The 26,524-nt window shown below is 39.8% G+C and overlaps 1 protein-coding gene across 5 annotated transcripts in view; it reads right to left on the minus strand.

The window, feature by feature from the left end:
- KANSL1 (KAT8 regulatory NSL complex subunit 1) overlaps positions 1–26,524 on the minus strand; it is a 179,374-nt gene that overhangs the window by 142,976 nt on the left and 9,874 nt on the right. For 2 of the 5 annotated variants that reach the window (XM_045080829.1, XM_004772429.2), the window contains exon 1: positions 7,420–7,558. The exons of 2 other annotated variants lie outside the window; for them this stretch is intronic. The gene's annotated coding sequence lies outside the window, so the exon portion shown is untranslated. Of the gene's footprint in view, positions 1–7,011; positions 7,317–7,419; positions 7,559–26,524 lie in introns of those variants that run through there. One more of the 5 variants, XM_013045898.2, reaches the window with a different exon arrangement.

Here is a 26,524-nt window from a genome sequence, read left to right on the forward strand (position 1 = left end):
ATCTAAAGCTTTCAACTACTATCCTAAGTAGCTGAAAGCTAGGTTTAAACTGGAAGGGCCTTAATTGCTAGACTCCAGACTTCGAATACTAGTCTTCAGATGAAAAGTCAGTGAAGGAACACCAACTGATGATCTCCAATAAGCATTTTATGAAAATGCCTACAATAGTCAAATCACCACACTAAGTGCCTACAAGAATGACAAGGACCACTCTAGACAGACACTACCAAGTGATCAGTAAATCCCAGGGAACCACATTAACAGGCCCTCACACAAGCTGAGTCAGTAGTCATAAAAGGCTTCCCACAGGAAGCAATTCTTAGTTGAAACCTAAAGAATAAGTAGGGTCCAGCATCCCTCATACAGCTACTACAAGAATCCCATACCCAAACCCATTCCCTGCCCCCAACACCAAATCGAAAACCAATTCCTGTTGCTCAACATTCCCCATGTGAATGAACACTGATCCCAACTACTGATTTACCATCTGTCATAGATATCTCATTTAAGCATACACTAATGCCACATACAAATAATAAAAAGACTATAGGAGCACTTTCATCAAAGCTAAAGATAAGAGGATAGAAAGTAGGTACAAAGGTAAAGCACAGTGCTTTGCCTGAAGGGGTCAAGGAAGGCTTCCAGAAAAGCCTTCTGACTGAATTTGGAAGGCTGAAGAGAGAGGGTTCAATAGGTAGACTGATAGGCACATTCATTTTACCCTTAATGCCACTGCCTTAGTTCAGAGCCTCATTATGTACTACAGTAATTCAGGCAGTAATAATCTCCCAACTGTTCTTTCTTCCTGTCTCAGCAAGCCTTCAACCTAGCGTCCACTACCGAAATGATTATTAGAAAGGAAGGGGAAAGAGAACATAAATCTGACATGCTGTGCTCCTCTTAAATTCCTTCAGGGACTCTAGGGTGAGGATTAATCCAAACTCCCCACACAGCATATATCTGGCCCCTTTTTACACACAGCCTCATCTCCAACCCGTCCCCACTCCAGCCACCTGATCTTATTTATAGTTTCAGGCTCTTTCCATGCCTTTGCACCTTTGCCCACACTACTCTTTCTTTTTCAAGGTTTACCTCCAAGATCACATGCTCTATCAAGTATTCTCCATTCACTTCAGGTTGAATTGGGGTTCCTCCCTCTGTAGGGGCTTATCTGAGCTCACATGCTTCCCTGGGCAAAAGCTCATAATGTAATATAAACTCCCAATCTTGTCTGTCCTCCTCCTTCTCTAGAGTATACACTTAAAAAGAGAGAGAGAGAGAGAATGAATTATGGCTTGTTTTATCTCTATCCCCTACATGAAGCAAAGTGCCTGGCAGAAAGACCAATACACCTTAGGTAACCTGAGAATTGTATGTGAAATGCATCAGATGGAGATCCATTATGAAGTTAACCAGGATGTCTGACCATAAAGTGAGAACCACCTAATGAGAAGCAGGCATCACTGAATCTAGGACAGACTTCATTTACCTCAGGTTCCAGTCATTTACAATGCCAAGGACTTGCACTCAGACTGGCAAACTTTTTAAATGTAATTTTTTAACTATTAAATTTGGTTACATAAGCTTTTTGAAAGCAGTTATCTATCAAATATTTTAATACAATTAACCCAAACATTTACCTAGTAACTGCACTTCTAGGAACCTACCCCAAAAAATACTCTCATAAAGAAACATGCATAATTCTTACACTGAAGAATTGTATTACAAGGAAAAAAAAAAACCAACCCTAAGCTTAAAGACATTAGAATACCTACAGTTATTAAAAAAAAAAAAAAAGAACTGCATAACTTAATTTGAAAAACCTCTATATTGCTACATGAAAAATAAAAAAAAAAGCCAAGCCACATAACGAGTATAATCCCATTTGTGTTTAAAAACATATAAACAGAAAATTATTTTGAAATATGACTATGTATGAAACTATTTATTGGAGTTTATCCTATTTCTACCCTATCACCTGAACTCCAAATTTCCTACCAATCTAGCTCATAAAAGAAAGAAAAATGTGTTTTAATCTCATTTCTTTCTAATAAACTCTAATAATACAAGTGTTTCTGAACAATCCTAAAACCAGACATTGCTTGAAGGTTCTAGCAATTCAAAAGCAAACAGGTGATTTGGGGAGTGAACAGTCCCTGACTAGATTCTAAGGATCTCACTGAAACCTACCTTATCCCTTAAAAGTTTTGAATTAATGATTAAAAAAAACAACAACAAAAAACAACTTTTCCAATGCCAGGAAAATGTTAAAAGTTAATACTAACATCCTTCTTTCATTCCCTTGGGAGGCCAAAGGGAAAAGTAAGAGGTAAGCATTCATCAGTAACTGAAAAACAGCAGTCCAATTTTTTTGATACATGCTTGAGGTCTTCAAACATCCTCAGTTCTCCATGGCAATATGTGAACAGTTTAATGAAACTTCCCTGACAGTTCAACTTAATCAACTAGTATTTCCACAAAGCCTCTCTACTAGCAAACATCAGAAACTAAACTAATTAGCTTTCACCTCTATCCCTTCACACCCTCCGGGGGAGGTGCTAAAAAGCCATCGCAAAGGCCAAAAAGCAAGTAGCAAGAGAAAACCTATGTATCAGTTTTTAGGAATTTTTGGTTTAACATCCTAACAACAAAATTGTTACTCATTTTTTTTTTTTTATTCCTCAACACTTGCCCTCCAACTGAATTTAACCAGCTCTGACATTAAACTACTCCGTTTTTAAAAAAATTTGAGGGCCTCCATTAAGTTTGATGCCTCCCAAGCAACTTTTTCCAAACAAGGAAGAATATGCCGTACTTAAAATTCAGAATGAGATCTCATTTGGGACTCCTGTTCAAGTAACAAGAACCAGAGTTTTTGATAACATTTAGATAAAACTGCACTGAATTTACCTCCACCGTACATTGCCTGACTCTCAAAAGCTTGGGGTGGCAACTGTAATTCTAAAAAAATTAGAACTAGAGAAAAAAGGGCACGTTCACAACCAACAACAATAAAATGTATGGCTAAATAACTCTCTAGGAGGATCGGGCATTCAAATGTTAAAATTTATGGAGCTAGCCTGAAATCTTGGAAAAGCAAGGCTTGCAGAAGGTAACATTTCCTGAACAGCTACTATTTGCCAGACACCACTAAACAACAACAACAACAACAACAACAACCAAGAATTTAAAACATCTCCACGTTGAAGGCCTCTTGGCATAAAAAAAGTTTAAAATCTTCACATATGCTCTTAAAATTTCTTTCAGACTACCCAAGCTTGTTTTTCATTCATGAATGAGTTGTGCTCTCTACACTAAAGTCTCCTCAGACTCTGCATTTTTAGCTTTACCTTTATTCTATCAAAGACATGAAAGAGGTTAACACACATAAAAAGTGCCTATTTCAGTTCTTTTTAGAAAATCACATCAACTGGCTTATTTTCTTCTATACATTTTACTTACACTGTACAAAACAAGCACATGGTATAATATAGGAACAAATGATAACTGAACTAATAACCAACAGAGACCCTTCCATACATTGTCTTTTTCCCATGACCCACAATCTGCAAGTGACACCCATGAAAACCACTTCTACCCCTTCTTGTGACCTTCAAAATTGAGTTGGTGACCTCTGGTAGAGTGGGATATTTGTCTTTTCTAATTCATACAGTCCTTTCTAACCATTATTGTGGTTCACTGAATTCTGATCTCACATTCCAGGGAATAGGAAGTACTGACAAAAAAAAAGTCTTATTTTGTGTTATAAATTACTGCACTCAGGCAGAAGTATTTTTGCACAACTTTAAGTATGCCCAGAGGCTAATAAGCATTTATTAGGACAGAAACTACAATTCAAACATACATTCAGAATCAACATGAAGACTCAAAAAAACCAGTCTGAATTCAGATTTCTAGAAAGTATTTCAAGTCCTATTTTAGGGAAAGGACATGGTCCAAGTATTCATTGCACTGACACAGTAGGCAGGCCAGGTGCTTGGGCCATTTTATTAGAGACACCTGCATGTACTCCTTCATAAAGTGATCAAAAGTAAAAAGGTACGAAAGTAAAATATGCTCCCTGAGACATGCAACAGTTTAACCAATCAAGGCAGAAACTTACCTAATATAGAGAAAGAGGGTGGTGAAAAGGTGCTTGAAAACTCTCAATAAACCACTCAATGATGAGATTTGTTCTAGGACAATCCACCAAAGACCATATACTTAGTGTGTACTATTCCCCCCTTTCTAAACACAGAGGAGAAATCCTTTGGGGGTGGGGAGATCAATTAATTTTTAAAAATCTCTCTCCAGGAAGGAAGTCACTTAGTTTCTGTACCTTAATAGCTTCACCACGAAAAAATAACCCCTACCAACCCTCCCAAGGAAGCTGACTAAATAGAAGAGGAATAAGCATTACTCTTTAAACAAAGGATTTTCCATAACTTTGAAAATCCAATACAGAGTAGCATGTTTTTTACATTTTAAAATTGTGTTTCCAGTATAACAAGGCAACTAAGCTTTACTCCACTCAATGCCAAAATACCTTCTCAAACCAGCATCACCACCCATAATGGCCTTATGTTTACAGATTACATAATTCAGGTTATGTCAAACAGAACAAATCTAAAACTTGTTATTCACCTTAAAATACAGTTAAAATCTGTGCTCAACCCAATAAAATGGAGACGATGATGTAGATACACTGGTTACAATGTAGCATTACTAAAGAAGAAAGAGCACTGGCAGTGTTTGATGAAGAAAAAAAATGGGAGTATTTTCCTTTCTTCCCACCTTGATAAAAGCTCAAAAGTGAACGAGGCTTACTCATTTTCTAGCTTCCAGAATTTTCCCCAACAGGATAATGATAAGTCTAACAATCAAAGAATGTTCTGCAGGTTTAACCACAGAAATAAAGTGTGTAGGCAGGAATAAAGAAAATCAGACAAAAATTTAACATCTCACTTTGGTAAAGCACAAAAGTCAAATACTAATTGTTCTGAATAAGGCTTTCAGGAAAGAAGCAAGGACACTTCTAAATTCTTCATTCAACAGATTCATGTAAGTGGAAGGACCAAAAACCCTGCCTTACCTCAAATTTTTCAACAATTAATTCATCTCTCTCTCAGCTGTCTACAGACACAAATCAAAAAGTTATTTTATATATACTTAAATGCAGTAGTCCTCAGAAACCATCTTCACCATAACACAGATGTTAAGAATCTTTGTCACATCTAATGTTTCCCTCCAAATAGTGCATACTTGAGAAATAAAAAGTTAACCACCTCAACTCATGAGATCACTAACAAATACATCAAGTACGGGAAAGGTCAAAGAAACTACATACTTTGTTGGCGAAACAAAGTGGAAATTAAAATCAAAATTCCATGACTGAGGACAGTTACCCCACATATAATAAATTTCTTAAATTCCCAAGGGATGAGCATTTTTACCTTGCCTTATTTTTAGAACTACACATCACACTGTATATATCACATGACATGATGTAACTGTTAGCAAAGAAAATGGCCCAAACCATTAAAAATATACAAAAGAAAACCAATCAATACATACTTAAGGATCACTATATTACAATTTTACTTTTTTTTTTTTTTTTAGATATTTACTAACTCACTATAGACTTTTAATTGGGAAAGTGGCAAGGAACCTACGTAAAACTAGAGAAAAAGGTGCTTGGTATTTCATAATATAGGAATTTACCTAATTATTGGGAAAACTGATATGAAGAAACAAACAATAAAATAATTCTAAACCTCAAGGATTAAAAACAAAAATTCTCTGGATCAAAAATGCAACAGAAACAAAACGAAATACTTTTAGGTGGAAAACAATTATTACTCAGAAGTATTCCCTGTTGCTGGAAGAAAATAGTTTTAACTGACAATGGCTGCAGACAACTGAAAATTTCTAAATTGGTTAGGCAGTTTATTAGAAAAGGAACCAAGTATATCGCATGGAAGGGGGTTAGGGGAGGGGAAAACACACCCACTTAAGCCTTTGTAAACAGTGGTACTTAAAAGACCCAAGAAGCTGGGAAAAATCAAAACTACAAACTATTCTAAAAAATGCCAAACATACTCCAATGTACTACCTTCCACACTTGAAAGTGCTTCAGAGACAAAGTTCAGTAACAATCTATAACTATATCATGATTATGCAAGGCAAAGATTATGTAATTTTATCATTTATTATAAATATTCTCCTACTCTCAAACTAAAACTACTAAAATGTTTTGATCTCTTTAATGGGGAGTGGGTAGGTTCTTCTGGACTACAATTTAAAAGTATAAACACACACCCCAAAACAAACAAAAAAACACAATGATTGCTAGCCACGTGACAAAGGAGATGGCAACACCAGGATTGTGAATGGAGGGGAGGGAGGCGAGGCAGGAGGACTAGGAAGATTTCTCGGAACTTTGGGGAGCTCGGGATTCGGGTCTCCCGACCCTTAAGGTACCAAACTCTATCCCTACAAGTTGTATCGTTAACATTCTCAAATAGAGTTTTATTAACAGATCACGAAAAATGCTCCAGTGACCTCCAGAATAAAAGGAGGAAAAAATCAGAGGAAAGAGAGCAATTTAAAGTGGCGCCATCATGTCACCCCTTCTCCCCTAAGGCAATCAATAAGCAATAGTTAAGTAACGTGTCTCTCCAAAAAAACCACACTGGGATCCCGACAATGGAAAACAAAAGGATTTTTAAGTAAAACACGAGGGTAAGGTTGTTTATCGTATGGAAAACAATCAAACTATTTGCTGAAGAATCAAAAGACAGTCAGCCGGAAAACAGGCCCCCCAAACTCACTTAAAAGCAAATAAATGCCTCTTCCTCTTTAGTTTTTTTTTTTTTTTTTTTTAAACAAACAAACACGTCCGCCTGAGGGAGACTAGATCCGAAAACGTAAGTGACCTCAATATACAGGCAACAAAAATAATAAATACATGAAATAACCATCTGACTTAACAATCAGAGTTGCGATACACACCGTGAAACGCGCAAGATGTGTTTCCAGCAGAGAAAGGCCTTCTGCAGTCAAGAGAAGTTCAAGGCGACAGCCAGAGTTTGTTTGGGGTTTTTTTTAACGGGAATAAACCGTGTTCTTAAGGCCGCATTTTTAAATAGAACGCCAAAGGAAAAGCTGGCGAACGAGGCGGCAGCTGGTGGGGAAGGGCCCCCGCACACCCCCGCCCTTGGGGCGACTCCCAGCCCCGGACCCGCAGCGGGGAAGCCCGGAGAGGCCATTTAAAGTTCCGGGGATTTTTCCTGCCCTGCCCTGCCTTTCTAGTTACAACTAACAAAGAGAGAGAGAAATGGGAGCCACAGGGAGAGCGAGGAGAAGGAGAAAGGGCAGCGAGAGGAGGAGGAGGAGAGGAGCAGCAGCAGCAGCACCTACCACGTGATGGAGGAGCGTTGCCCGGGCGGATTCAGCCCCACAAAATGGGCGCAGTTTGCAAACAGCCCCCGGCCTGGGCGCCGAGGGCCGGCGGCGGCAGGCGGGGGCGCGCGGCGGCGGCTCCGGCCCGGGCCCGCCGCTCTCCTCCCCCCCGGCGCCCGGAGCCGCCCTGACTTTCCGGGCGGGGGGGGGGGCGAGGCGGAGGGGGAGGGGAAGGCGGCGGCGGCGGGGAGCGGCCGCTTTTTCTTCTCTTTCGGGCCCCTTCTCCGGCCTTCCTCGGCTCCGGCGGGGCCTGGGCACGGCCAGGGACCGCAGCCCGGCCGGGAGAACTGGCGGGCGGGGGCAGAGGGTAAAGCCGCCCCCCCGCCCCGCACAAACAAGCGCCGCCGTCTGCAGCCCGAGCCCGCACCCCGGCCGCCACCCCCGCACGCCTCTTCCCGGCCGGGGAGCGCGCTCCGGCCGCCCCCCGCGCCGCCGCGGTGAGACGAGTCGGCTTCGCTACGGTGCTCGGTTCTCCCGCCGGCTCGGCGAGCGGTGGCGGCGGTGGCGGCGGCACTGGGAAAATGGCGGCCGAGCTCCTTTTCCCTCCCCCCCTTTAATCTGAAGCGGAGGGAGAATGGAGCGAGCGAGCGAGCGGGCGAGCGCCGGGGACACGGGGAGGAGGGACAGCAGCGCCTCCGCCGGCTGCGGCTGCGGCGGCGAAGGGCCGCTCCGCCCCGGCGCGCCGCCAGGGGGCGCCCACCGCGCCGCCCCCGCGGGCCGCCAGGAGGCGCGGCCGCCGCCGCCGCCGCCTCAGTCATGGCTTCTCGCCGCGGCCGCTGTTTCTGCACCTCCATCTGCGGAGGCCGCGGAGCCGGGACCCAGCTGCTCCCAGATGTGCGGCGACGCCACGCGGCACTGCGGCAGGCGGGAGCGAGCCCTCGCTCCGGCCGAGGTGAGGCTAACCTGAGGCACTGACGCCGTCACATTCCCTCCGCGCTGGGGCTGGCGGGGCCGCGCGCCGGCTATGAGGGGGCAAGGCGGGCAGGCGCGGCGGAGCAAGAGGACGTGAGCGAGCAACTGTTTGCACTGTGTAGTTGACAAGCTAATGCCGTCGGTGCCACACTATTCCAGGGCTAAACGCCCACTGAGTCGGGTGGCAAGCTCCCTGACCAGTGAAGCGCTTTCTGCCGCCCTTTGTCCTAGCCGACTGCCTCCGTACGCTGCAGCACGCCTGGGCACTAGCCCCAGTGCAGCGCTCCGCAGCAGCCAGGGTGGAAAAAAAAAAAAAGGCGCACGTCGTTACTGCGCAGGCGCAGGCCAGGGCCCGCGCTGGGCCAGCCCGGGAAGGGACAGCCGAGAGCGAGAGGGGAAGTGATGGCCCACCCGCGCCGGGCCCGCTGGGAACTGTAGTTTTCGTTAAGAAGCACGCGTCTTGTTTTGGGTGTCATGGCTTGGCAGATCCGCCAAAGCAGGCAAATGGCATTACACAATGAGTATTTATGCTTCCTGTCGCCACCAAAAGGAAGTTCACTGCTATGCTAAAAGTTTAACAAAGAACTCTATAGAGAAATCCAAATCTCACAACAAAACTTCCCACTTTCCTACCAGAGTTGATTTAAAGTAGAGGCACTTGATCATTTCTCATGACCACTTTGTCAGCACAGTATTTTATTCCTCTCCCAAAACAGGGCCTTAAAATAATGGAACCTTTTCTAAATCAAAAAAGTTATGCAATGTAATGCGAAGAATAACACAAAGTATAATTCCACTATCCTTTAAAACCAAAGAAAAAGTTGCCAATAGATTAATTCAGTGCTTTGAGATTTTAAAAAGGAACTCTGGGATTCATCAGAATTTAAGTGGCTCAACAACAACAACAACAAAGGATTCCAACAGTTAAATCATCAAATGCAGCAAGACAGAAAGGGCATGCTGTACTGCGAAAAAGGAAGATGAGAAATGCTCTATACTGTTCTGTGGCTTACCAGAACCAATATCCGGTGGTATGCGTCACTTCCGCTAGTCAAAAAAACCCCTCAGTCTTAGTCCTCCACAAAGTTACAATAACTCATCAGCACCTAGCATCTACACCTATATTTCCATCAGCTTCCATTTGTACTCTTAAAAATCACACTATCAATCACAGTCATCGTTCTCAAATATCCAAAGCAAGCAGTTAAGAATGAAGTCACAAATTACATAAAGAATAAACTAATATATGTGTACATAGTTGTATACACATCCAAAAGAGATGCTAGACTTGGCTTTTTCTAATCCTGGGAAAGAAAATTTAGTTGATTAAAAAAATGTATATATGTACCTTCACATAAATAGTAATTCCACAAAATATAGCAGAAGGGTGTTAAACACAGACCAATAGATGGCGAACTAGAGCCCTAATCTAAGGATTCTGAAATCTAAATGAGCAGAATGAAAAACACCAAATAAGGCAAAGCCCCTTGCATTGTATACCTAAAAACATTACGTTCAAAGACACCCACCCACAAAATAATTAATCTTACTACTGATTAGTAAGTAGGCTGCCAACTCTTAAAACTCAACTGCCAAATTAGGCCCCCAAATAACCAAGATTATAAAATACATTTTTTTCAGTGGATCAGAAGTTAGAAATGCTCATTTTAAAACGTGCATTTTGAGGGCATCTGGGTGGCTCAGCCAGTTAAGCATCTGCCTTTGGCTCAGGTCATGATCCCAGGGTTCTGGGATGAGCCCTGCTTTGGGCTTCCTGCTCAGCTCCCTTTCTTTCCAGCTAATGCTTACCCTCTCTCTCTCTAATAAATACAATCTTTTTAAAAATTTTTAAATAAAACATGCATCTGGGAGAAAATAAATTCCAACTTTCTCATTCTCTCATTGCTTAACCCAAGACTCGGGAGTTCGCAGTGTTTATGGCATTTAAATCAGTCAACATGTTTTACATTCTTATCTCAAACCAGATGTCTTTTTGCTGAGGCACCAATTTTTACAAATAAGGACATTCAAAGGTGAGCCACTCACTATAGATGTAAAAGTCTTGAGAAATACATTTTCTTAGAATTTACCCCAGAAACAGTGGATGTCAAGGCTGAACAAATACACACAAACACCACACACACACTGATACACACCTTACTGTTCAAATCACTCTTGGAGTAGTCATTGTGGTTCACTCTCAAATACCCACTTTATCCTAACGGATTAATTTAACCCATCCTCTCTGCCAATGATTGGTCAGGAATGGGCATGAAACCCAATCCTGGCCAATGAGACATGAGTGGAAGCCCACTGGAAGGCCTGCAAGAGAGAACTGTGAGAAAAGCTTCATTCCTAAAGACAAAGTGAGGAAGAAACAGTTCCCTCTTCTTCAGACAGTGCTAAACATGACACCTCAAAATGCTACAGTCCCCCTACAGCAAGCCTAACCCAACATCATCAAAGGGGGCGGAATGGAGAGCTGGCAGGAACCTGTGTCCTTGGTGACAATATGAAGCCATTATATCAAATAATACATCTGCAAGACTTTTGGACTTCCAGCTACATAAGAACAATGTAACAACAAACATTTCTTTAATGTTTCAGCCAATTTGAGTTAGATTTTCTATATCTGAAAGTAAAAAAAAATTCTAATTTCTCATATTTTAAAATATCTGTATTTCTTTGATTATTCATATTATATAAAACCTTATTCTTCAGCAAAGTCCTTCCCTTCTATATACAACTCTGTACCCATCCACATCTTTAATCTATATGTTCTTTCCGCCTAGAAAAAGAGAACCATCCCTCCTCACAATCATTCCTGTTCATTCCTCTCCCCAATATACTGCCACTTATTTCTCCTTTAAGATATGTTTCACCAGACCACCATTACCATTTACATACTTAACAGTAATATAGATAACTGGCACTATATTACCCTGATCTTGATTAAGTGCTTTCTCTAATCCCTTTGAGACTGTTTCCATGTATCAATCTTACTTCTGAAGCTGGCCTAAAAGTGCTAAAAGGCAGGAACTATGGTTCAGATTTAGAACTCTCACCAATACAATAAACATATTCCAAGAAGACATTCTCTATTAACTTTCCCACCATATCTCTTTTTTTCCCCCCACCATATGTCTTTTAACAAGCCAGATATTCTTTTTTTTTTTTTTAAGATTATTTATTTATTTATTTGCCAGTGATAGAGGGAGAGAAAGCGAGCAAGCACAGGCAGACAGAGAGGCAGGCAGAGAGGCAGGCAGAGGCAGAGGGAGAAGCAGGCTCCCTGCCGAGCAAGGAGCCCGATGTGGGACTCGATCCCAGGACGCTGGGATCATGACCTGAGCCGAAGGCAGCCGCTTAACCAACTGAGCCACCCAGGCGTCCCAACAAGCCAGATATTCTTGAGCAGAATGTTCTATCACAAATTCAGTATTTCGTATGTCCAACCTAATCTCAAAAAGACAAGGGATTATTTTGTTTTGATTATTCTGTTTCACTTAAAAATATATCTATATATTAACTCAGGGGGTGCCTGGGTAGTACAGTTGGTTAAGCGTCTGACTCTTGGTTACAGCTAAGATCCTGATCTCAAGGTTGTGGGATCAAACCCCGCCTCCGGCTCAGGGCAGAGTCTGCTTGAGATTCTCTTGCCATTTCCCTTTGCCCCTCCCACTTGTTCTCACTAAGCCCCCTCTCTCTAAAATTTAAATATCTATCTATCTATCTATCTATCTATCTCAGGAAAGAATGTCCTAAACTATTTAGTTTCAAAGGAACAAGGTCCCAGTTTCCGTTATTTATCATTGCATCATTACATCCCAGGAACCTAGTTCAGAGTCTTGCAAAAGGTGATATTTTGTAAGAATTGACTGAAAAAATGAATAAAAGGTACAGTGTGGTAGCTAAGAGTATAGGATGCAGGGGTAGCCCTGGATTTTATCTGCCTCCTTTAATTATCAGCCCTCCTCTAATTTGCCCAGCTGCGTTACTCTGGGCAAAGTATTTAACCTATAAGCCCCAGTTTCTGCTCTGTGAAAAGGAGATAGTAGTGCCTACTTCATAAATCTATTAAAGCTATTTTCCAAAGTTCCATAATTCAGAATTAAAATATGAGATAAGGTCAGCACCTCTTCCCTAATTCAAAATTCAAATCCCTATCCACTCCAGCAAACAATGTTTTCATTCATAAACTCAGATAACACTACCCATAAAAATACTTTGAGCTCCCTATAAACATATTCTAATTCTGAAAAAGATTACTTACATTTTAAATCCAAAGCCACATAAAGAAGTAAAGATGCATTTACTCAACAAAAATTTAGTGAGTACCTATTAAGCTCAAGACCCTGTTCCAGATATCACAGAAATGAATGCATCAATCTATTTAAGACATTACATTATCTCATGAAAGAAACATCTTTAAACCTGAAATTGGTACATGCTCTCATGTTAATATTTAACCAGCTAAATATTAAGTAGAAAGCCAGAATGAACTGAGCCAGAGGTAAGAAATTTAAATCAAAGAATTTTGGACATAGAAGGACATAGGTCATCCAGTTAAACCTCCAAATTTTATTAGTGCAAAAATGAGGGGAGGCCAAGAGAGAACAGTTAGGATTCTACCCTAAACCCTACAGCAGGACAAGCTGGGATCAGAGGTCAGTCTCCAATTCTCACTTTCCCCCTTGCATCACCGGCCTTCCAGAGTTTACATCCCCTCAACGGAAACAGGCTACTCACTTGACAAGAACTACAAGCGTGATAAAAGGTATTAAACCCAAACAATACTACCTATTTCACAGTTTCACAAGTATCAAGACTTAGCCAAATGTAAGTAAAAGAAAATCCTCACAATGACTACAATGACTGTAAAGGCTCAAAAATCAGTATTTTTTTTTTCATTAAATGGAGGTCTCAACTGATTCCAAATATATATTCTTATGTACTCAGTCCAGTAGCAAACTTTCAGTAAGACTAAATAACTTAAGGCATGTAAAAAACTTTTGTAAATGGCAAAGTATTATAAGAATGCATGGCATTCCTTAGTTTCAATCCCACCTAAAAACAAGATTATTTTCTTCATACTAGAGATAGGCTTCCAAATTTACATAAAGTCGTTAACCTTACCATTTCACCACAGAAGTGATTCAGTAACTCTTTGAGAAGAAAAACTAGTTAACTGTTCTAGTAATAAGAACAATAACTAAAGTTACAGGTTAACTTTGAAAGCACTCCAAATCAAGAAGTACTCTATTTGTGGATAATTTAGAAGACAGCACTAAAATTCAACTGAATACAACTATACCACTTAAAGAAACAGGTCAGGTTCTTTCTGGCCATCAGCTACATTAGGATCTAACATCCAAGGTCAATGGTTTTCTCCTTTGTGGAGAAGCACTGTGGAAAAAGCGTATAAGCACTGACTTCTGATGCATGCAGTTTAACAAGAACTTTATATGACTATTTTAATAAAGTTTCTCAAGTTGTTAAAAAATGACACTGATTATAAAGGTGGATTTTAATTAATTCTGCTTTAAATTTTAGTATAGAACATTAAAGAATTGTCAAATAATTAGAATTTACCAAAAAAATTAATTGACCAAACATTAACAGAGACAGTGCTCCAATATACTGATTTTGCATATGAAGCCAAGTCAAATGAAGCAATCTGTCTAGGACCTAAACATTGTTTCAGATAATTAAGTTGAATGTCAGAATTTGCCCAAAATCTGCCAAGAAACCACCTGGCTTCTTTTCCAAATGAAACATAAAGGTAAACGTGCAAAATAACTTCAAGGTGGCCATGAGTAAAGAACCTGTAGAGGGCCCTATAAAGAGAGTCAGAGATAAAAAAATGTTCAAAGAGAAAAAGGAGGCAACAGGTGGACAATGCAAATGTCATTTAAAAAAAAAAAAGAAGTCAGTTGCTGAGTCCAAAGTTAAGGTGCAACTTCTAAAATCTCACCCTGATGGCAAAGCAAACCTAGGGATTTTGGACACAGCACACCTGTTTCCCTCCAGTGGAGAAGCACACCATTCTCGGAAAGAAACATTCCTTTGTAATTCACTAATTCCTGGATTCTTGCACTGGGTTTTCATGTACACTCTGGAGCACAGAGCTATGAACTAGGGAGTAACTGAAGCCAACAAATAATCAGGAGAGGCACCTTTCTGGAGTGTCAGTTCAATCAAAGACTGTAGTAAAATCGCCTACACTTTGTTAAAATAAACACAAATAGATTACAGAGAAAAATGCAAAATTCTCATTTTTTTCAAGATAGAGGAGTCTTCAGAAAAATGTCTTTTTGTAATAAGTTACTCTGGACAACCCCAGACTGAGCGTATTTTAAAGGAAAAGTTGGAAAAATACTGCTTTAGATTCTTTATAGATAAATGTGCAATCCCCCAAAATCCTCAACATAATCCCTCTATACAAATAATGGAACTTGCAAAAATCTAATGTAAAAATTGTCATGGATACAATATTATAAATGAGACCATAAAGCTACTGAACATGACTAGAATTCAGGAAATGCTAAAGTCCCTGTCTTATCTCTGTCATTCATTTACTAAGAAATCATACATAATTTCCTTAACAACACCTTTTCTCATTTCTGAATTAGACAAAAACAACACAATATTCAGTATTTTCAGCCATATTCCAAATTAATTTCCACAATCAAACTTAGACAAATTTATCTAGGAAAACTTGTCCCAAATGAACTTGAACTAGCAGAACAAACAAATTAAAAAAATTTTTTTAAACTGCTAAGTGAAACCATATGTTCTGTGATATAAAAAAGAAAAAAATATTCTGTGTAGGGGAGGGGGCAAAACTCACATTGCCAGTATAGATATAATAAGAATATATAACAAATATATATATATTACATATGTATAATATATATACATATATATATAAAACATGCTCCCAAGTTAATATTTAACCAGCTAAATATTGAGTAAAAAGCCAGAATGAACTGAACCTAAGGCAGATGCTTAACCAACTGAGCCAACTAGGAGCCCTACAGTCAACTGATTTTTGACAAGGGAACCACAATAATTCAAAAGGGGATACAGGGATAGTCTTTTCAATAAACAGTATGAGGACAACTGAACGTTCACATGCAGTAAAATGAAGTTGGACCCTTATCTCACCCCTTACACAAAAATTAACCAAAATGAATCATAGACCAAAATGTAAGAGCTAAAATCATAAAATTCTTAGAAGAAAACAGAGTAAAACCTTCTTTATACTGGGTTAGGCAATGGTTTTTAGATATAACATCAAAGTACAAGTGACAAGAAAAAACATGTAGTTTGGACTTCATGAAAATTATAAATTTTCTGCATTGAAGTACCCCATCAAGGGACACCTGGGTGGCTCGATCAGTTAAGTGTCCAACTGTTCATTTCAGGTCATGATCTCAGGGTTGGGAGATCAAGCCCCGTGAGATCAAACTCCTGCTAACCACAGAGCCTACTCAGGATTTTCTCTCTTCCCTTTCCCTCTAACCCTCCTACCCGCTCATGCTCACGCACTCTCTCTCTAAAAATAAATAAATAAATCTTTGTAAAAAATAAATAAAGGACTCCATCAAGAAAGTGAAAACGTGGGGTGCCTGGGTGGCTCAGTGGGTTAAGCCGCTGCCTCCGGCTCAGGTCATGATCTCAGGGTCCTGGGATCGAGTCCCGCATCGGGCTCTCTGCTCAGCAGGGAGCCTGCTTCCTCCTCTCTCTCTCTCTCTCTGCCTGCCTCTCTGCCTACTTGTGATCTGTCAAATAAATAAATAAAATAAAATAAAATAAAAAAAGAAAGAAAGTGAAAACGTAACTTACAGAGTGGGAGAAAAGATTTGAAAATCCTATGTGACAAAGGACTTCTTTCCAGAGTATATAAAGAACTCTTATAACTCGACAATAAAAAGACAATCCAGTTTAAAAAATGGGCAGAAGTTTTGACAGAAAAATCTTCTCCAGAGATATACAAATAGCTAACGAGCACATGAAAACATCTCATCATCATTAGTCATCAGGAAAATGAATGCAAAGCCACAGTGAGACACCATTTCACAACTACCCTCATGGTTAGGATCAAAATGATGGATGGTTAGAAGTATTGACAAGGATGTGGAAAGACTGAACTCTCATACGTTGTGGGTATGAATGTAAAATGTACCTACCTTGGAAAATAGTTTGGTAGTTTGTCAAAAAGTTAAATAGATTTACCATACAACTTAGTAATTCTACCTCTAGGTATATATTCAAAAGAACTAAAAAGAGGTGTCCCAACAAAAACTTACACAAGAATGTTTATAGCAGCATTACGCATAATAGCCAAAAGATAGTAACAACCCAAAGGTCCACCAATTGATTAACAGATAAGCAAAATGGGGCACATTCATACAATGGAATATTATTTGACCTTAAAAAGGGAATAAAGTACTGATCTATGCTACAACATAGATGAATTCTGAAAACATGCTAAATCAAAGAAGCCAGTCACAAAAGAGCACATATTAATTATGTGAATGTCCAGCATAGGCAAATTATAGACACAGAAAGTAGATTAGTGATTAAAAGGGACTGGGGAACAAAAGGGAATAAGGGGTGACTGCTACTAGATACAGGGTTTCTTTTTGGGGTATTGAAAAATGTTCTAAAATTAGATTTTGGTGACAGATGCACAACCTTGTCAATACATTAAAATAAAACAGCTGTGCATTTTAAATGGGTAAATTTTATATGTGAAATGCATTTCAATAAAGCTTCAAAAAAATGGATGGAGCCAAAATAATACCTAATTTCTAAACAATTTCAAGAAAACAAAAATATTCAGCCACTTGCAAAAATCTCAAGAAAAGGCATGCCATAATTCTTTTATTTCCCCTCAGAGGTTACCTCAGAGCACTAATTCGCCTTCATGTAACACTTGAAAACTCATTACCACCAATATACGTAAGCAAAAAATGAGGTTCCCATCAAACTCACCTTACTCTAATTAACTCTATATGAGAATGAAATGAGGAAAACCCAACATGTCAGCAATGCAAACAGTTATCTATAGGCAGATACAAGTTAGAACATCAGTGAGGGAAGAGTTTAAGGAACACAAAATCCTATTACTGGAAAGGTTACCCTGAATGAGACAGGATTGGAATGTATTACTATTTTAAAAGCTTAAAGAAAAGCAACGATATTATACTCTGCCCTAAGAATTTTATAAGAATTTTATAACAGATGGTTGACAAGGCTTCTATAAATGGGTGGTTCAGAGAAAAAATGTGGCTCTGTCATCCTCACCACTATTCAGAGTGTGAAGATGATACCCTGATCCACAGCTACAGGATCTGAGAGGAAGAGTATGGGCTGAACAGAGAAGTATGCTCATCCGTCAACTCAATTCCAAGCCAGATTAATCATTTGCTTTTCCCCCATCACTCAACAATTCTTTTTTGCTTCTATATGATTCCATATAAATGTGTGTATAAATCTATCCCCACTACTCATCAGACTGATAAAATTAATCCTGAAGTTTTAACTCCGGTACTTGGTAGCTATGTGACTTTGAGCAAATTTTTGGCCAAACCACTCTGTTTCTTCATGGAGAAAACCACGGAACCTGACTAGTTTAAATCAAGATTTCTTTTTAACTCTAATGTTCAATGATTCAGAAACCCGAAAACTACAACAATAACAGTAATGTGGGGTTCAACAATCTATGTGTTTACTGACACAAAACTTCCTTGGGAGGGAATTGATAAAATTTTAAGTAATTACAATAATGCTTTCTCACTAATTATTGGAACAAGGGCACCTGGGTGGCTCAGTCAGTTAAGCATCTGCATTAACCTCAGGTCATGATCACATCATGATCCCAGGGTCCTGGGATGGAGTCCCAAGTCCTGTGTTGGGCTCCCTACTTAGTGGGGAGTCTGCTTCTTCCTCTGCCCCTCCCCTCTCTTGTGCTTTCTCTCTTGCTCTCTCTTAATAAAATTTTTAAAAAAGATTAAACCTACAACATACACATATAACAGAACTTGGTTCTAAATTATAATCAGAAACTGACATACATAATCCATAGGTAACAGAAATACAAAACACACTTAACCAACATTCTGTGAGAGTGAGAGAAAAATAAAAATATTTATATGGATACCTTCACCTTCCTGACTCCTCTCCTTTCTGCCCAGTCCCTTCTATTCTAAACACATTCATAAAAAATGTGCTTATCAAAAAAAAAGTATTATATGATTACCTAATTTTAGAAAAAAAATATAGACTTTAGTTAGATATAGCTAAAATTGCTTAAAAAGCAAGTGAGTAATACAAAACATAGAGGTGGACTTTGTAATACTGTACTGAGCGTGAGAGATTTTTAAAAAAGTGAGGAGCTCAACCCAAATTTTTTTTAAATGTTTGCATTTTAAATTGCTAACTAGCGTGGGGATGGAAGAGGGGAGAGAAGGGGCAGGTGGACGAAGGGGAAAGCTTTACTCAAAAGAGAAAAACAAAAACGAGGAAAAGCAGTAAAAGACCATAAATTGTAGCTGATCAGGAGCACTAAGACATATGTAGGCAAAACAACAAATAAAGCCTTGCAAGAGGGGTGCCTGAGTGGTGCAGTCAGTTGAGGGCCCATTCTTGGTTTCCAGTAGTGTGGTGATCCCAGGGTCATGAGATCAAGTTCCAATTCAGACTCCATGCTGATGCAGAGTCTGCTTGGGACCGTCTCTCCCTCTCCCTCTGCCAACCCTCCATGCTATAAATCTTTAAAAGCAAAGAACAAAAACAAACAAGAAAACCTTGCAAGAAAATGCAAAGTCACAAAGAGGTGGTTTAAATATATATTTTTAAAATATGCCAAATAAATACCAGATGGGTCACTTTATAAATAGGGTATAAACAGTATAAAAGCAAGACAGCTAATAGCTGATAACTTTAATTTGCTTCAATATTTACTGAGGAAAACATGAGGAAGAAAAACCCATTTCTAAATCAAAGCATATAAATCACTGATATCAGTCAAATTCATGATTAAAAAAACCAGATGCTTCCTAACTAATATATCAGATGTTCGGTAGTCACGAAATCCCAAAGTATTCTCTGCATTTTAAAACAAGATTGAGGGGGCACCTGGGTGGCTCAGTGGGTTAAGCCGCTGCCTTCGGCTCAGGTCATGATCTCGGGGTCCTGGGATCGAGTCCCACATCGGGCTCCTTGCTCGGCGGGGAGCCTGCTTCTCCCTCTGCCTCTGCCTGCCATTCTGTATGCCTGTGCTAGCTCTCTCTCCCTCTCTCTCTCTCTGACAAATAAAATCTTTAAAAAAAAAAAAAATTTTTTTTTAAAATAAAAATAAAACAAGATTGAGTATAAAATTATAAAACTGCAGGGCAGAACTTAACTCGCTGTCATATGAGAGGGGTGACCTCCTCTCAGGCCCCAGAAGGATGGAATCCGGATCTGTTTCTATCATCAACATTTATCCAGCCCCTTGCTCAAAGCCTGGCATAGTTAGGCACTCAATAAATATTTGTTCAACAAAAATGAACAGAAACATGCCGTCATTGTAACTCCCATGTACTCAAGAGAAAGGCTTTGGCTATAAGCTTTAAATCAGCCAAACTGGCAAATCTCTAATAGAAGATTGGATTGGAATACATATCAGCATGAATAACCTTCTGAGGAAAAGACATCATGGCTTCTAAAAGAGGAAATCACACCATACCAGTCTACCCAAATTCTCTAAGAAGTAAGTATGTGAATATGACTTACGTGGGCTTTCATAAAAGTCTTGACAAGATTCTAAGTAAAAGTTTATTTAAAAAAAAAGAAACCTAAGTGACCACAAAATTGAGAATATTTACCAAAGATGGGTTGTAAGTTAGATGGAAAATTATAATGGGTACTGAGGCACTTCCCCAAATGAAGAAGTGTAAGCATAAGACGGATATTAGGTAACATTTTGGAAATGCTACACTTAACATTTTGAATAAATTATATTAAAAGACATAGAGAAAACTCCCCATTTTGCAGGTGGAGGGATGAGCTTCCTGATAATGAAATAATACAGAGCTGGAAAAATTAGGGAACTGAGAGGTGGAAAGGATTCTTAAGTGTATCAAATGAGAAACCTTTGCAAAAAGTAAAGATTCATTTTCAGCTAAGAGAATACTTTGGCACGCATGAGAGTTGTCTAAATACCTAAAAGATCTGTCCAACAGAAGAGAAACTAGAGTTGCTTTAGGCAGTTCCTGTGTAGAAGTGGAAACTGCAGGGGGCATATTTCAACCCAACATAAGGTCAAGCTTTCTAACCATCAAACCTAACTAAGAAGGTGATTCTTACCCTGAATTAACTCTTAGAGCCCAGTGAGCTAGAGAAAGCCAAGATACTCAGACAGGACAATGGCAGGTATCACAGCTCGGACAAATGGAAAGTAGAGCACCTACAGGAAAAAACCCAAGTTATACCCAAAGAATTAATGGCTTCCAGTTAAAAAAAAAAAATTAATTTTTGAGTAACTATAGAATGTTCCTCTAAAGAGACTGTGATGTTCTGTGCAAAGGTGAGGGATGGAGGGTAGTTGGAAATTCTATTGACAACAACAAGGAAAAAAGGCTATAAATAGAACATATTTTCCTATCCTTCTAACAAATCACGATTTAGCTAATTCTGAAATGTAGTTCTGACTGGTTACCATAAATCCAGAAAGGCAAAGCAATGTTGACAAGGATCCAAAGAAATGTAAATGGAATGACTAAGAGGCTGAAGGAGGTTCACAGGAGACGACATTTTAAAATCATCATCTTCAACTGAGAAACATGAAAGCTAACGAGCACTATGATCAAAATCAGAAAATATATCAATATGACAAAAATGCTAATTTATTCACCCCACCTTGGTACAATATATCAAACTTTTAAACTTGAAAAGGTAGTCTTTTTTTCCACAACAGACAAAAAGAAATGTGTGGCACCCCAATGTTCATAGCAGCAATGTCCACAATAGCCAAATGATGGAAGAAGCTGAGATGAATGGATAAAGAAGACGTGGTTCAGATGTACAACGGAGTATTACTCAGCCATCGGAAAGGATGGATACCCACCATTTGCATCAACATGGATGGAACTGGATGCATGGAACTGGATCGACATGGAGGGGATAATGCTAAGTGAAGGAAGTCATGCAGAGAAAGACAATTAGCAAATGGTTTCACTCATATGTGGAACATAAGGAATAGCACGAAGGACCACAGGGGAAAGGAGAGAAAAACTGAGTGGGAAGAAATCAGAGAGGGAGACCAACCACAGAGACTCTGAACTCTGGGAAACAAACTGAGGGTTAAAAGGAGAGGAGGGTGGGTACCCGGAAGGCTCAGTCCGTTAAGAGTCTGCCTTTAGCTCAGGTCATGACCCTAATCCTAACCCTAACCCACATATAGCTCCCTGCTCAGCGGAGTGTCTGCTTCTCCCTCTACGCTTCCCCCCTACTCGTGATCCCTCCCTTTCTCTCTTTCTCTCTCTCTCAAATAAATTAAAAATCTTAAAAAAAAAAAAAAAAAAGCAGGGAGTGATGGGTATTAAGGAGGCCACGTGTGGTGATGAGCACTGGGTGTTAAATGCAACTAATGAATCACTACATAAAAAACTAATGATGTACTAGATGCTGGCTAACTGAACATAATAAAAAAATAAAGTATTAAGTATTTAAAAAAAGAAATGTGTGGAATGTGTTATCACCAAGAGGTGTTTAGGGTGAAGAAGACTGAAGGAGGACATAAATTTATGTATATTAAGTGCATGCTGGGCTCCTACAGGATAGGAGTGATATCTAAGGTGGGGCCCTAAATTTCTGGGGCTAACAGCTTATAAGGTAACAGCGCCTCACGTCAAAACATCCCTTGGTGACAGAACTGGCTGATGACCCTTGTGTAATAGGTTCAGTGAGGTTTGTTGTTATAGTTCCTTTCATTCTTTTATTTATGTATTTGTGTTTTTATTTTTTTCTTTATCTTTTATACATTTAGAGTCCTTATATAGCTCTATATCCTGAATTTTTCATTTATCAAAGAGACAACATTCTAAGACATTAAAAGCTCCTCAAAAATACTATTTTATGTCTGTATAATCATCCATCCTTAAATAATGCCATAATGTTCCTATTTTTTTAAGATCTTATTTTTATATTATCTCTACACCCAACATGGGGCCCAAACTTACAACCCCAAGATCAAGAATCTAATACTCTACTGACCGAGCCAACCAGGCACCCCATAATGTATCCATTAATCTCACTGCTCATTTAAGTTTATTCTGAATTCTCACTAGTACAGATAATGCTATGACAAATATCTTTGTTCACAAATCTTTCTATAGATCTCTACTTTTCTCCCCTAAGGTATATTCCTAGAAGTGGAAAAAACTAAGTTAAAGGGCATCTTTAGGTTTTTCAATGTAAGTTGCCAGAACATGATCCAGAAAAACTGGGCCCAATGTACATTTCAGCTAGTAATTGTGGAAACTGCCCCCTTACTACCTTTGACAGCACAATTCAACTGCCAATTTGATAGGTTAAAATAAAAATACTATCTAGGGGCACGTGGCTGGATCAGTCAGTAGTACTTAGGACTCTTGGTCTTGGGGTCATGAGTTCGAACCCCACATTGGGGTAGAGTTTACTCAAAAAATTAGAAAATTTTATAAAAGAGTATATTGTGTTTTTTTTTCTTTTTTAAAAAATTTTTAATTTTTTTTTTTTTACAAACCCTTGTGTCGAGGGCTGACTTTCAATAGATCGCAGGGAGGGAGCTGCTCTGCTACGTACGAAACCCTGACCCAGTACGAAACCCTGACCCAGAAGCGGGTCATCTACGAATGGCTTAGCACCAGGTTCCAGGCGAGGGGGCGGCCCCCTTTCCGGCCGCGCCCTGTTTCCCGGGAAGAGGGGCTCTCCGCACTGGACCCCGGTCCCGACGAGGCGGTAAAAGAGTATATTGTTTTAATCTGCATTCCTGATTACTTAGCAAAAATAAAAATGTTCCTCATATGCTTCTTGGCAATTGTATTTCTTCCTTGAAAACTCTGATTAGTTCTCTGTCAGTAAGGCTTTTCTTTACTTTTCTTTTTTTTTTAATTTTTTTAAATTCAAATTCAATTGGCCAACATTTAGTAAGTACATCAATTAGTTTTAGATGTACTGTCATATGAAAACCAGTGGAGATGTAATCACTTATCAGTGGCTTCAGCTCCCCCTGCTGGCCAAAAGTTACTATCTGATTAAGACCTAGATAAAAATAAACCGCACTTCTACAATTACATTTGACCCTCTTGAACAAGGGTTTGAAGCGCGCTAAGCCACTTACACAAAAATTTTCTTCAATAAGTATATTGGAAAAACTTTTGAAAAACTGGAAGATGAACCATATAGTCTATAAATATCAAAAAAATTAAGAAAATGTTAGGTAAATCATGAATGCAAAAAATGTTACATAGATACTAGTTTATTTTATCACTACCATATAATAATACAAATTTATAAATATTAAAATTTATTAAAACTTCTATACACAAACACAGACTGTACATTATCTTTTCACATTTTTTTAAGGTTTTATTTATTTATTTGAGAGAGAGAGAGAGCATGAGAGGGGTGCAGTCAGAGGGAGAAGCGGGCTCCCCACCGAGCAGGGAGCCCGATGTGGGACTCAATCCTGGGACTCCAGGATCATGACCTGAGCGGAAGGCAACTGCTTAACCAATTGAGCCATCCAGGTGCCCATCTTTTCACTTCTGATATCTAGTGTTAGTAATATATATAACATCTACAGCAATTTGTATCATAAAAGACAATACTGATGTAGATATTGATAGACACATGATTCATTTTATAGAGACAGTATAAACTGACAGCATCTCTACAGTACAGTCCTGTAAATGTATTTTATCTTCCTTATTTTTTTTTAAAGATTTTATTTATTTATTTGACAGACAGCAATCACAAGTAGGCAGAGAGGCAGGCAGAGAGAGACAGGGAAGCAGGCTCCCTGCTGAGCAAAGAGCCCAATATGGGGCTCAATCCCAGGACCCTGGGATCATGACCTGAGCCGAAGGCAGAGGCTTTAACCCACTGAGCCACCCAGGTGCCCCTCCTTATGATTTTCTTAACAACATTTTCTCTTCTCTAGTTTACTTTATTGTAAGCATACATTCTGAAATACATGTAACTTAGAAAATAACGTTAATCAACTGTTCATGTTATCAGTAAGGTTTCTGGTTAACAGTAGGCTATCAGCAGTTAAGTTGTGGGGGAGTCAAAAGTTAAACATAGATCTTCAAGTGCACGGGGTTGACACTCCTAACCCCTGCATTGTTCAAGAGTCAACTGTATAAGCTTGTCCATATTCGGGATTGTTGCTAAAAACACAATTTATATACAACGATAAAAGGTAATACAGTATGTGCCTAAACTCAACACAACAGTGATGAGAAAGGAAGGGACATCTGATCACCAGTAAAGCATTCAAAAATTATCATCAGTTTACTGCCAAATATACTACCTGGTTGGAACATCATAAGCTAAATACTATTCATTTCCCTATGCTTTATTCTAATACTGTGAAAACATTCTAATTACCAGGTGATACTGGGTGATCAGCAAATTGGCTTCTTTTTCAAAAGCAAAACTAAGAAAATGAAAACACCCATGCCCTTCATCATTCAATGGGAATTTATAAAAACCAAAAACTTCCTTGTAATCCTTATTCCAAGCTACACGGCTGCTCACACTGAAGAGGTTGAGTCCTACGGTTCCAAAGGGGAAGGCCAGGACTGGTGAGTAGTTGTAACTAACTCAGCTTTTCCACTCATACCCTCCTGAAGACTACTCCACAGACTGGGCCATGTAGTCCTTAGACCACTCATTCAGGGGCGCCTGGGTGGCTCAGTGGGTGGAAGCCTTTGCCTTAGGCTGACGTCATGATCCCAGGGTCCTGGGTCCTGGACCAGGTCCAGAGCATCAGCTCTCTGCTCAGCGGGGAGCCTGCGTCCCTTCCTCTCTCTGCCTACCTCTCTTCCTGCTTGTGATCTGTCAAATAAATAAATAAAATCTTAAAAAAAAAAAAAACACTCATTCAACGCACATTCACTCAGTGCCATCACATGGCAAGCGATGATAAAAGGCAAGACACAGACCACCACTCTCAAAGGACTTGGAGACTAGCTGGGGGAGAAGCAAAGCTGCAATCCCCATACAACAGAAGTGCCAGGGGCGAGCACACACACCCAAAGACAGTAAGTACACGGCACACTCTTGGTGTCAGCTACTACCTGCTATTAGTCTTATCATCCCTGTTATTAAAGATCTAGGGGCCGATGCCATTTTAAACAGAAGCAAGCACTCAAGTGAAGGCCCAGGGGCAAAGAAGCAAGAAGCAATCAGGTGCACAGCAGCAACTGCAAGCAGGTCAGCGCCGTTGAGGGCAGGGTGCTCGGGAAGGAGAGAGAAGGTCTGGCAGGGGCCAGCCAGATCACCCAGGCCTGGATGCTTTTGCATTCAAGAATTCAAGAGCATTTGAATTCCACCCCAACATTTTTACAAAGATCACTATGGCAGCAACTTGCAAGACAAAGCAGACAAGGAGATCAGAAGGTGACGGACCTCATGTGGGCAACAGGTGGCAAAGGTCTGAACTCGGGAGAGAGACGTAGAGGTAACTAAGGAAACATTACAAGTTAGGATGTCAAGAACATGGTGACCACTGGTCCAGAAGACGGACTCCTGACTTGAGTGACTGGGGGTGGGGGAATGGACCACTCACAGGGGCATGAAGATGGGAAGAGGCTGGACTTGGGGGAATAGCTGATTATGTCACTCTGAAAAGAGCATGGGACAACCACGTGGAGATGTCCAGGAGGCAACAGTATGCATGGGATCAGAGATGCTAAGACCATGGGAAGCTGGAAAAAATATAGATGCAAATCATCAGTATATGGATGGAGACTGAGACACAAACTTCTGTAAGATGCCCCCCACCCTGCCCCAGGAAATACAGAGGTTGAGAGGTGAGAGGGCCAAGGTACGGCAAACAGTGATATAAAAGGGAAAAAAGTCTGCAAAGAAAACACAAAGAGCAGCCAGACGG

Source organism: Mustela putorius, unplaced genomic scaffold (genome assembly GCF_011764305.1).
Source record: "Mustela putorius furo isolate JIRA1106 unplaced genomic scaffold, ASM1176430v1.1 tig00000487_pilon_pilon_pilon, whole genome shotgun sequence".
Taxonomy (NCBI): domain Eukaryota; kingdom Metazoa; phylum Chordata; class Mammalia; order Carnivora; family Mustelidae; genus Mustela; species Mustela putorius.